An 8,365-nucleotide genomic window follows, 5' to 3' on the forward strand; every position below is an offset into this window, starting at 1 on the left:
TGACTTCCATATGGAATTTCTAAAAAAAATTTTGAGAGGATCACATGCTTATGGTTGACCACAGCTGGCCCTGCACCAGCTAACACAAAATACACAAAGCAGATGATTCCTAACTCAACCTATATAACCAGTTTCTCATCTCAGTCATCTTTGTCTTGAAGAATCCCCCCTTCCACCTCTATTCCTTCTCCTTTTTCCTATATAGGGTGGCACGAAAGCCCAGTGGTTAGCTCTGTTGCCTCGCAGCAAGAATGTCATTGGTTCAAGTCCTTACCAGGCCACTCGACATTTCTATGCGGAGTTTACATATTCTCTCCATGCTCGCATGCATTTCCCCCGGATTCGCCAGTTTCCTCCCACTGCCCAAAGGAGAAGGGTCTGGATGCAGACCTGGTGCAGTGCAATCTGAGCTGCATCTAATGCTTTTTAATAGGCTCACCTAACCCCACCCCTAACCCTACCCTACCCCTGACAGTGACGTCACTTGCTCCATTTTAGCGCATTGTGTCTGACACTGCATCGCTGAATTATGCATTCTCAGCTTGCATCATAAAGGCTGCATCCAGATACAATTGGCCCAAAGACATGCGACATAAGTGAACAGACTAATCCAAAGTGGCACCATAGATGAACTCTTTGGCACAATACCGATTCTATTTTTGTATCCCTACCCCTTTCCCTTGGCCCATGAAACAGAGTGTAAAGAGGAAGGGCTTCAAAATTTACCCCTAAAAAAATGGGACAGCACTACAACACACATCATTATGTCATCGCGATTTGTTGCTTCATATAAGATTAATTATGGCGACTGCTGTATTTATTCCAGTTGTTTGTTGTAAATATTCATAATAATTACAAAAATGCTAATTTGTGCATCTTCTTACTGTATGCAGCCATACTGCCATTGCAAATGGTGTATTCTGGGAAAATTTCTTAGCCCTTAGTCTCTAGTATGGTCCTGAAAAATATCAGTTTCAAGGGCTATCTAGCCTTTCCTTTAGCCCTAGACCTTCATGCTAAAGAGAATTGGGTCACCCTTATCCCTACACATGAACACGCAAAAGAAGGAGTAGGGTTAAGGGCTAAAGGGAAGAATTTGGATTTGGCCTTAGTCAGCCATATATCTCTCATAGCAATTTCTAACTCGTCATTAACCACAAAAAGCAGGGGAGTTCTTGAGACCTACCTGAGCTTAGGAGGGAGCCCAGGGCTCAAGGATCTTCAGAGCTCAGGGCTCTCTCCCGGCACAGCTTGCCAAACAAGCTTTATTATCAATTATCAGCTAAGTGTGAACTCTTATGCTGTGTTTACACCAGACGTGGAACGTTCGGATAAATTGTGCTATTCGTGCGTAAATTGCCGCATGAACGTTTGAGTTTACTCGCTTCAAAATCTGATTAATTTGCGCATCAAATTCCCTTCTCAACAGAGGTGGATTCCTGTAATGGGCTGGGCTTCTGTCTTCCCTGTGACTATAGCTTTGTTGCTAAATGGCCAACATGAATTTTTTTTTATTGAGAAAATAATTTATTTTATTGAGAAAATAATAAATATGTTTATGTGCTTTATAAAACTGAAAAACAGCGTTGATTCATTTGGAGCAGTCTCTGAGTCCTCTAGATCTTTTCAGAGGTGCTCCCAGCTCTATAAGCTCATAAACTCCTTCAGAAACTTAACCTGGATGATGGAAGCATTCAGCGGTGATTCTTACTCAGCCAAGCCCAGCTTGATGAACTGTCGTCAGTGTGTGCAGGATTTTCACCAACAACAGGCGCTACGTCATAATCACCCCCCCCCCACAAGAGCAAGCTCCCGATTAGTTAACGCGGCACGAAAGTCCGCTTAAGTTCAGATTTTCCAACTCGAGCGGTTCGTGTGATTGTGTAATTCGTGTGTTAAGCGTGTTTGGCGCGTCAAACGAGCAAACCGCTCAATTCACACCGCACCATTCGCACGTTTCACGCCGCATGATGTCTATTTGCACGTTTGCATTGACTTAACATGTAAATCACTCGTGCTGGATGCTTCTTCTGCGTCTGGTGTAAACACAGCATTAATTAGGAAAAACAAAAACTATTAATATTTTGGGGTGTTGTTAAAGTTTTCTAGCTTTCTTCAAAATATCTTCATAGGTGTTTAACAAAATACAGACATTTACAAAAGTAAATGTTTCTGATTTCTTGTGAACTCACACTTTAAATGTTGAGCAGCTGATGAACAGCTGTTTGAGTTTAAATTCAGTTTTCTATACAATGCTCTCTCTCTCTCTCTCTCTCTCTCTCTCTCTCTCTCTCTCTCTCTCTCTCTCTCGTATTACTTGCTTCAGTTTTATTTTGCCATTTTGAAGCAGTATTTACATATAGTTAAGATTCACCAGTGTGAAATCTGAATACTTAAGATTCTGGTCTTCAGACTTCGAGTGTAAATCCCTAAAGGGGACAGTCAACATAATAAATACTATTTTGCTAACAATAAACTTAAGTACTGTGCTCAATGGCCTGCAGCTAATAAACAGTCCAGGCTCCATACCAGCCAGTTGTCAACTGTACAAGATTTTTAAACTTCTATATGTGTTAAAATCAGGAAAGGCATCAGACAGCGACTCCTGTGAGTGGTTACCTTGAATACAGCACAGACAATAAAGTGATGTCAAAGATGATCCCTGAGCCAGGAAGGCCACAGTAAACAGGATGTTTCTCACCAGCAAGCTGCATCCCATATTTGAACGAAATCACAAGCGCGTAAACATTCCAAAAGTGAAGCTCACGAATTTAAATATTTAAATAGAACGTTGTAGACAGACCCCACTGAAAGTAATTGTCATCAGCGGATCCATTGTTTTGGTAAAAATCGAGTCCGGTTTAGATCAAGCACATACAGTATAATTGTTTGTTCAGTCACTCATTGCTAAACCTCTCAGACTCAGTGTAAACAGTCAAATCAGTTGCGTCCAAACACACTAAGTAGGATATTTGTGGTTTCTTCTGAAGTTTTCTGGTTTTACATACAGCAAAATAAATCAGGGTGGCACACTTGAAGGAATAGTTCACACACACAGAGAAAAATCCTGATAATTTACCAACCCCCTGTTATATTTTTACTTCAGCATAACAATAAAGTCTGCTCGAACCAGACTTTCATTTCAGTATGTCAAACTGAATCTGACTATTAAGTAGTAAACATGCGCGTGCATATACATACACATATAGTTAAAGTCAGAATTATTAGCCCCACCTTTGTTTTTTTTTTTCTCCTTTTTTTAAAAATATTTCCCAAATGATGTTTAACAGAGCTAGGACATTTTCACAGTTTGTCTAATAATATTTTTACTTCTGGAGAAAATCTTATTTGTTTTATTTCGGCTACTTATTACAAATTACAAATGGAGATCAGTGCTTGACCCTCTGAATTATTTTTATGAAAATTATATTTAGATCATAGCTGCCAGTTTGTGAAGCATCTACTATAAATCTACAGTAAATCTATGATAAAAGCTTGCACAATTTAAGCCCACTGTGTAAAATCCTTTAATTTTTAGAAAGTCCGTATTTGTGCAAAACCATCTGAACTTGGTAGGTTTTATTTAAAATTGGAACATAGTTAAACTATGGTAACACTTCAGAATAATGGTCCATTAGTATTTACAAACCTTAATTAATCCTGTATCTCGTAAAACATTTTAATGATCATAGTTTAACAATAACTGTGCGTTATTAAAATCCAAAGTTGTGCTTGACAGCATTATTTAATGCACTGTGAGAGTTAACATGAACTAACCCTTTTAAACTTTGAAATTATTGCTCATGCATTTTTCTTAGATTTGTAGCACACTACAGATATGAAACTAGTACAGCTTCTTAGAATTCTGCCCAATGTTACATTCTTATTTATTGTATATTGCACATTGCACATGTTTTGTTTATTCATTTGTGCTATACGTACTAGCCTATATGATATATTTAGTTATTTGTTGTCATGTATGTAACAGAGGACAGATGATGGCAGTTTGGTTACTAATATTTAAAAAAAAAAAAACTTTTTTGTGTGAGGAAAATTGGTGACACTTTACAATAAAGGTGAAAAAGTTAATGTTCATTAAAATATGTACTATTGATGAGTAATGTTTGTACAGCATTTATTAATAATAGTTCAACAGTTACTAATGCATTACTAAAATCCAGTGCTGTGCTTGATTACATTAGTTAATCCAGTGTTAATTATCAGGAACTAACAACATACACCTGCTTTTTCATTTACTAACATTGACAACTAACATTAACAAACATGAATAAATCCTGTAAATACTGTTAATTGTTTGTTCATGTTAGGAAATACATTAACTTTAACAAGGAAATCCATACAAGACATTTTTTAGAGGACATTTTTCATTCAGGAAAACATTTTTTGGGTAAACTATTTTATCAAAGAAAACAAAATTCTCAATAATGTTTAGTGGCGGCAAGGTGGCTCAGTGGTTAGCACCTCACAGCAAAAAGATTGCTGTTTTGAGTCCAGTATGGGCCATTTGGCATTTCTGTGTGAGTGTCTGTATGAGTCTGTATGTTCTCACCGTGTTGGTGTGGGTTTCCTCTGAGTGATCCGGTTTCCCCCACAGTCCAAAGACATGTGCTGTAGGTCAATTGAATAAACTCAATTGGTAGTAGTGTATGTGTGTGAATGTGAGAGTGTATGGGTGTTTCCCAGAACTGGGTTGTGGCTGGAAAGGCATCTGCTGTGTAAAACGCATGCTGGATAATTTGGCGGTTCATTCTGCAGTGGTGGCACCTAATGAATAAGCCGAAGGAAAATGAATGAATAAATGAATGAATAATGGTGCACATAGCAATCATTTTGGTTCATTAACTAAACTATAGTGGTCTCCGACATATATGGAGCTGTTTTAACAGGAGCAGTAAAGTTTACGACGTATCCAAGCATTTATTTCTTAAGAATCTTTTTTTTTTTTTTTACAAATGCTGCAAACAAAAACAGTCAAAAAACTGTTTCCCTGCTTCTCCTGCCAGCTGATCACCCATAACCTGTGTGCCCTTACGTAAGCAGGTGAGCTGACATGAAATATAGGTGGAGCTAATCCATATCACTACTTGATCCATGACACAGAATAATACAGCAAGTGCTTGCAATCTGTCATTGACAACATTATTCGATAAATTTTTACGGGTAAAATAAAACATTTGTCATTATCAGATTCCCTCCTGAATTATATTCAAAGTTATATAGGCTAGAGTAGTTATACTGACCCACTAAACATTTATTTTCATGCACAACACTGTGTTTGCTATAAAAGAAAAAACAAATCAAATGCTTGTCTTAATCATAACTCTAAAATTCGATATGATCATTTAAATGATGTGCATGCCGGTTTCACTTTCACTGCCAAGTGCACTCATGTCATGGCCACTTTGAGGAGAAAAAACATACATGCAAATCATACTTCCCACATGGCTCCCAAACAATTACTCTGTGCAACAAACTGAACGTTATTTACATCTTCATTACCTGTTATTCACAGCCTATGCAGGTTCTGTTCACTAAAGTAGACATCATTGGCCTGTGCGCATTCTCTCAGTAAAAAGCAAACAGTGTGGCAGCTCATGCGTGATATCGCGGCCTTGAATACATCATTACATTAAGATAAAAATGACATTTTGGGGTGAATTATACCTTATAAATACAGTATGTTACACTTTAAACACCATTTGGAGGTGTCAGTGCTGCTGAGCAACGTATATAAAACAATGTGAAGACTTGTAAAACTGCCTTTATGCTTCTCTCCTGAATTTGAAAATAAAATAGGCTGAATCCTAGAAAAGCTGAATTAAGATTGCCTGCACAGTCGAACTGAGATCACAATTTCATGCAGCCCTAGAAAGTGGTGTTAATTTACTTTTGCCAGTACAGGGTATATACAGAACTTCTCAAGTTGAATTTAAAACCTTTTACTACTTTTTACTACCTTCAAAAACATTTATACCAGCACGACTTAGAGCTGCAACTGTAGTGGCATAAATAAAGTATCATTCAAAATGGAATAACATATTGCAGATAACATATACAATTAAGTAAAGCAAATGGATTAATTAAGATGTCTCAATGAGCCTTTGCTCATAGTTTTTAATCAATGTCATATAAGAACAGTTTGGTACGGTTATGGTTGGTTCCACTGAGCCTGGAATGGCGTGGCGCAATTACAAACTGTTCTCGGCACGGTTAGACAATCGTGCTGAACTGTGCCGATAGATTTCGTGTTGACACCGGGGCTATGTTGCCGAGCTACCACACCACCTCACATGATATCTCTCAGGTCCTACTCTCAACATATAAATCAATCGTCGCAAATTTTGGAATAAAGGCCTGCACTTAACATAAAATAAAAATGTATCTAAAAAAAACTGTCTTGAAAATTTAATACCTTGTCAAATGACATTTATTACTCTTTATTACTTTTTAATGCCTTTAATTTTGGCTAATTTCATTTAAAGGTAGTATACATTTTACTACCTTTGACAACCCCGCTGACACCCCAAGTTCTGTTTCCTCTTAAAGTGTCGGTAGCCATAGACTTTACTTTTCCCCCACGGACCACAGTGTCAGCTTAAAATGTTCTACTGAAGAATAAAGTGACCTACATCTTTAGATGGTCTGAGGCTGATAAAATTACTGACAAATGTTCATTTTGGGGTGAACTTCCTTTAAACGGCCTCTGAACAATAACTCACTGCTTGAAAACCCGAGTATGCATACTGTATGTACCCACGCTGATCACACACAGCAAGTGAGGACAAACACAATGACACACTCACAGCTGTCTGGAGGCTGCAGATAAGAGAAGCAAGCTGTGAGGAGATGGGAATGTGAAGGGGGAAGGGCTGAAGCATGAGGACGATCAGCTGTCAAAAGGCCACACAGGTCCTCGCCGCATTGGAAAGGTCTGTTACGGGACGACTCTCACATGAAACCATTAAATAGCCCTTTCATAAATGCACTAATGACTAAGATAGAATGACTCTTTCGCATTGTTTCCACTTCGGTGAGCTGTATATCCTGCCGCAGGCCTCGCAATCCCACTGTAATTTGTGTAATAGATAGATTATTGAGATATACCATGGCCGGCAACAATAGTGCTGATAAACGAAATAATTCCCATGCAATCCTTGAACGCAGGGACTGGCAAAAACATCGGAGGGTCAGTATAGACGGAACACCCCTTTCATTTCCCTAACGAGGCCACAATAGGGAAAGAGGCAAGGCCTTCTCAGCATTGTGTTCCCTGCGCGGTTCTCTGGGACATTGCAACCCTAATATGTACACACAGGATGTGGGACAAGTGACAAAAAAGGTAGCGTTAAAAAGAGAGAGTCAGGTGAATTGGGGAATACAGTGAGAAGGAATCATGTGGCACTTTTTTTTTTTTGAATGTTGTTACCTCCTGATTATGCAAATCAGCTAATGGTGCAGTTCCAGGTCTTGCAGGTTGATCACAACCACATGCTATTGTGATCAATGTGTACACAACATTTACTTGTGTTAAAGGGCACCTATGTTGAAAATCATCTTTTAGAAGCTGTTTGGACAGAACTGTGTAGATTTAGTGTGTCCACAGTCATATTGGAGTGATAGAAACACAACAAGTCTCTTTTTTTAATTTCCTGACGTTAAAATAGGATGCAAATCCCACCCATTTTGAGACCGCCCACAAGGTGACGTAGGAGTGCGGTTTCCCCACCCTCCAAATTATTTGACAGCCGCGTATTAACACGTCTTAATAGTAACAGGTATATCAACAACACAGGACGTTCACAAAGCAACTGGGATAAAAAGATCTGTTCAGCTTTTTGTGATCATCAATCATCATCAAACATGATCAAGAATGAGTTTTACAAAATTGGTGCAATTTTACAACCTTTACTGTTACATGTATGATATTGCATGATTTTTTTCCCCTCTGAAATAGCATGTTCAAAACGCCACAGCTGTGAATAGTACAGTCAAGAACATCTATATCTAAAAGTGGGAATTGTGTTCACAAGAACAATACATCAGACCCATGGGGAGTTTCAGCATATACATTGCATCCTGAAAGAATTTTAGTCAGACAGACCCTACAGCTGTTCAAAGGAACAGTAGAGACAGGTGCATGTATGACACGGATAATTCAACATACTAAAAAATGTAGAAAATCAGATGATGAGATAGTGTGTGACATTTATAACACAATGAACATCTACACCACGCATATATTGGCAGTGTGTGAGACTTGAGGAAAGTACACAATTATGAATTCTTGAGTTTAAATTTCAAATCCAAAGTACTGCAGCACTGTTTTCCTCCCTACTTCCTCTAA

This window comes from Danio rerio, chromosome 20 (assembly GCF_049306965.1).
Source record: "Danio rerio strain Tuebingen ecotype United States chromosome 20, GRCz12tu, whole genome shotgun sequence".
NCBI classification, from domain to species: Eukaryota; Metazoa; Chordata; class Actinopteri; order Cypriniformes; family Danionidae; genus Danio; species Danio rerio.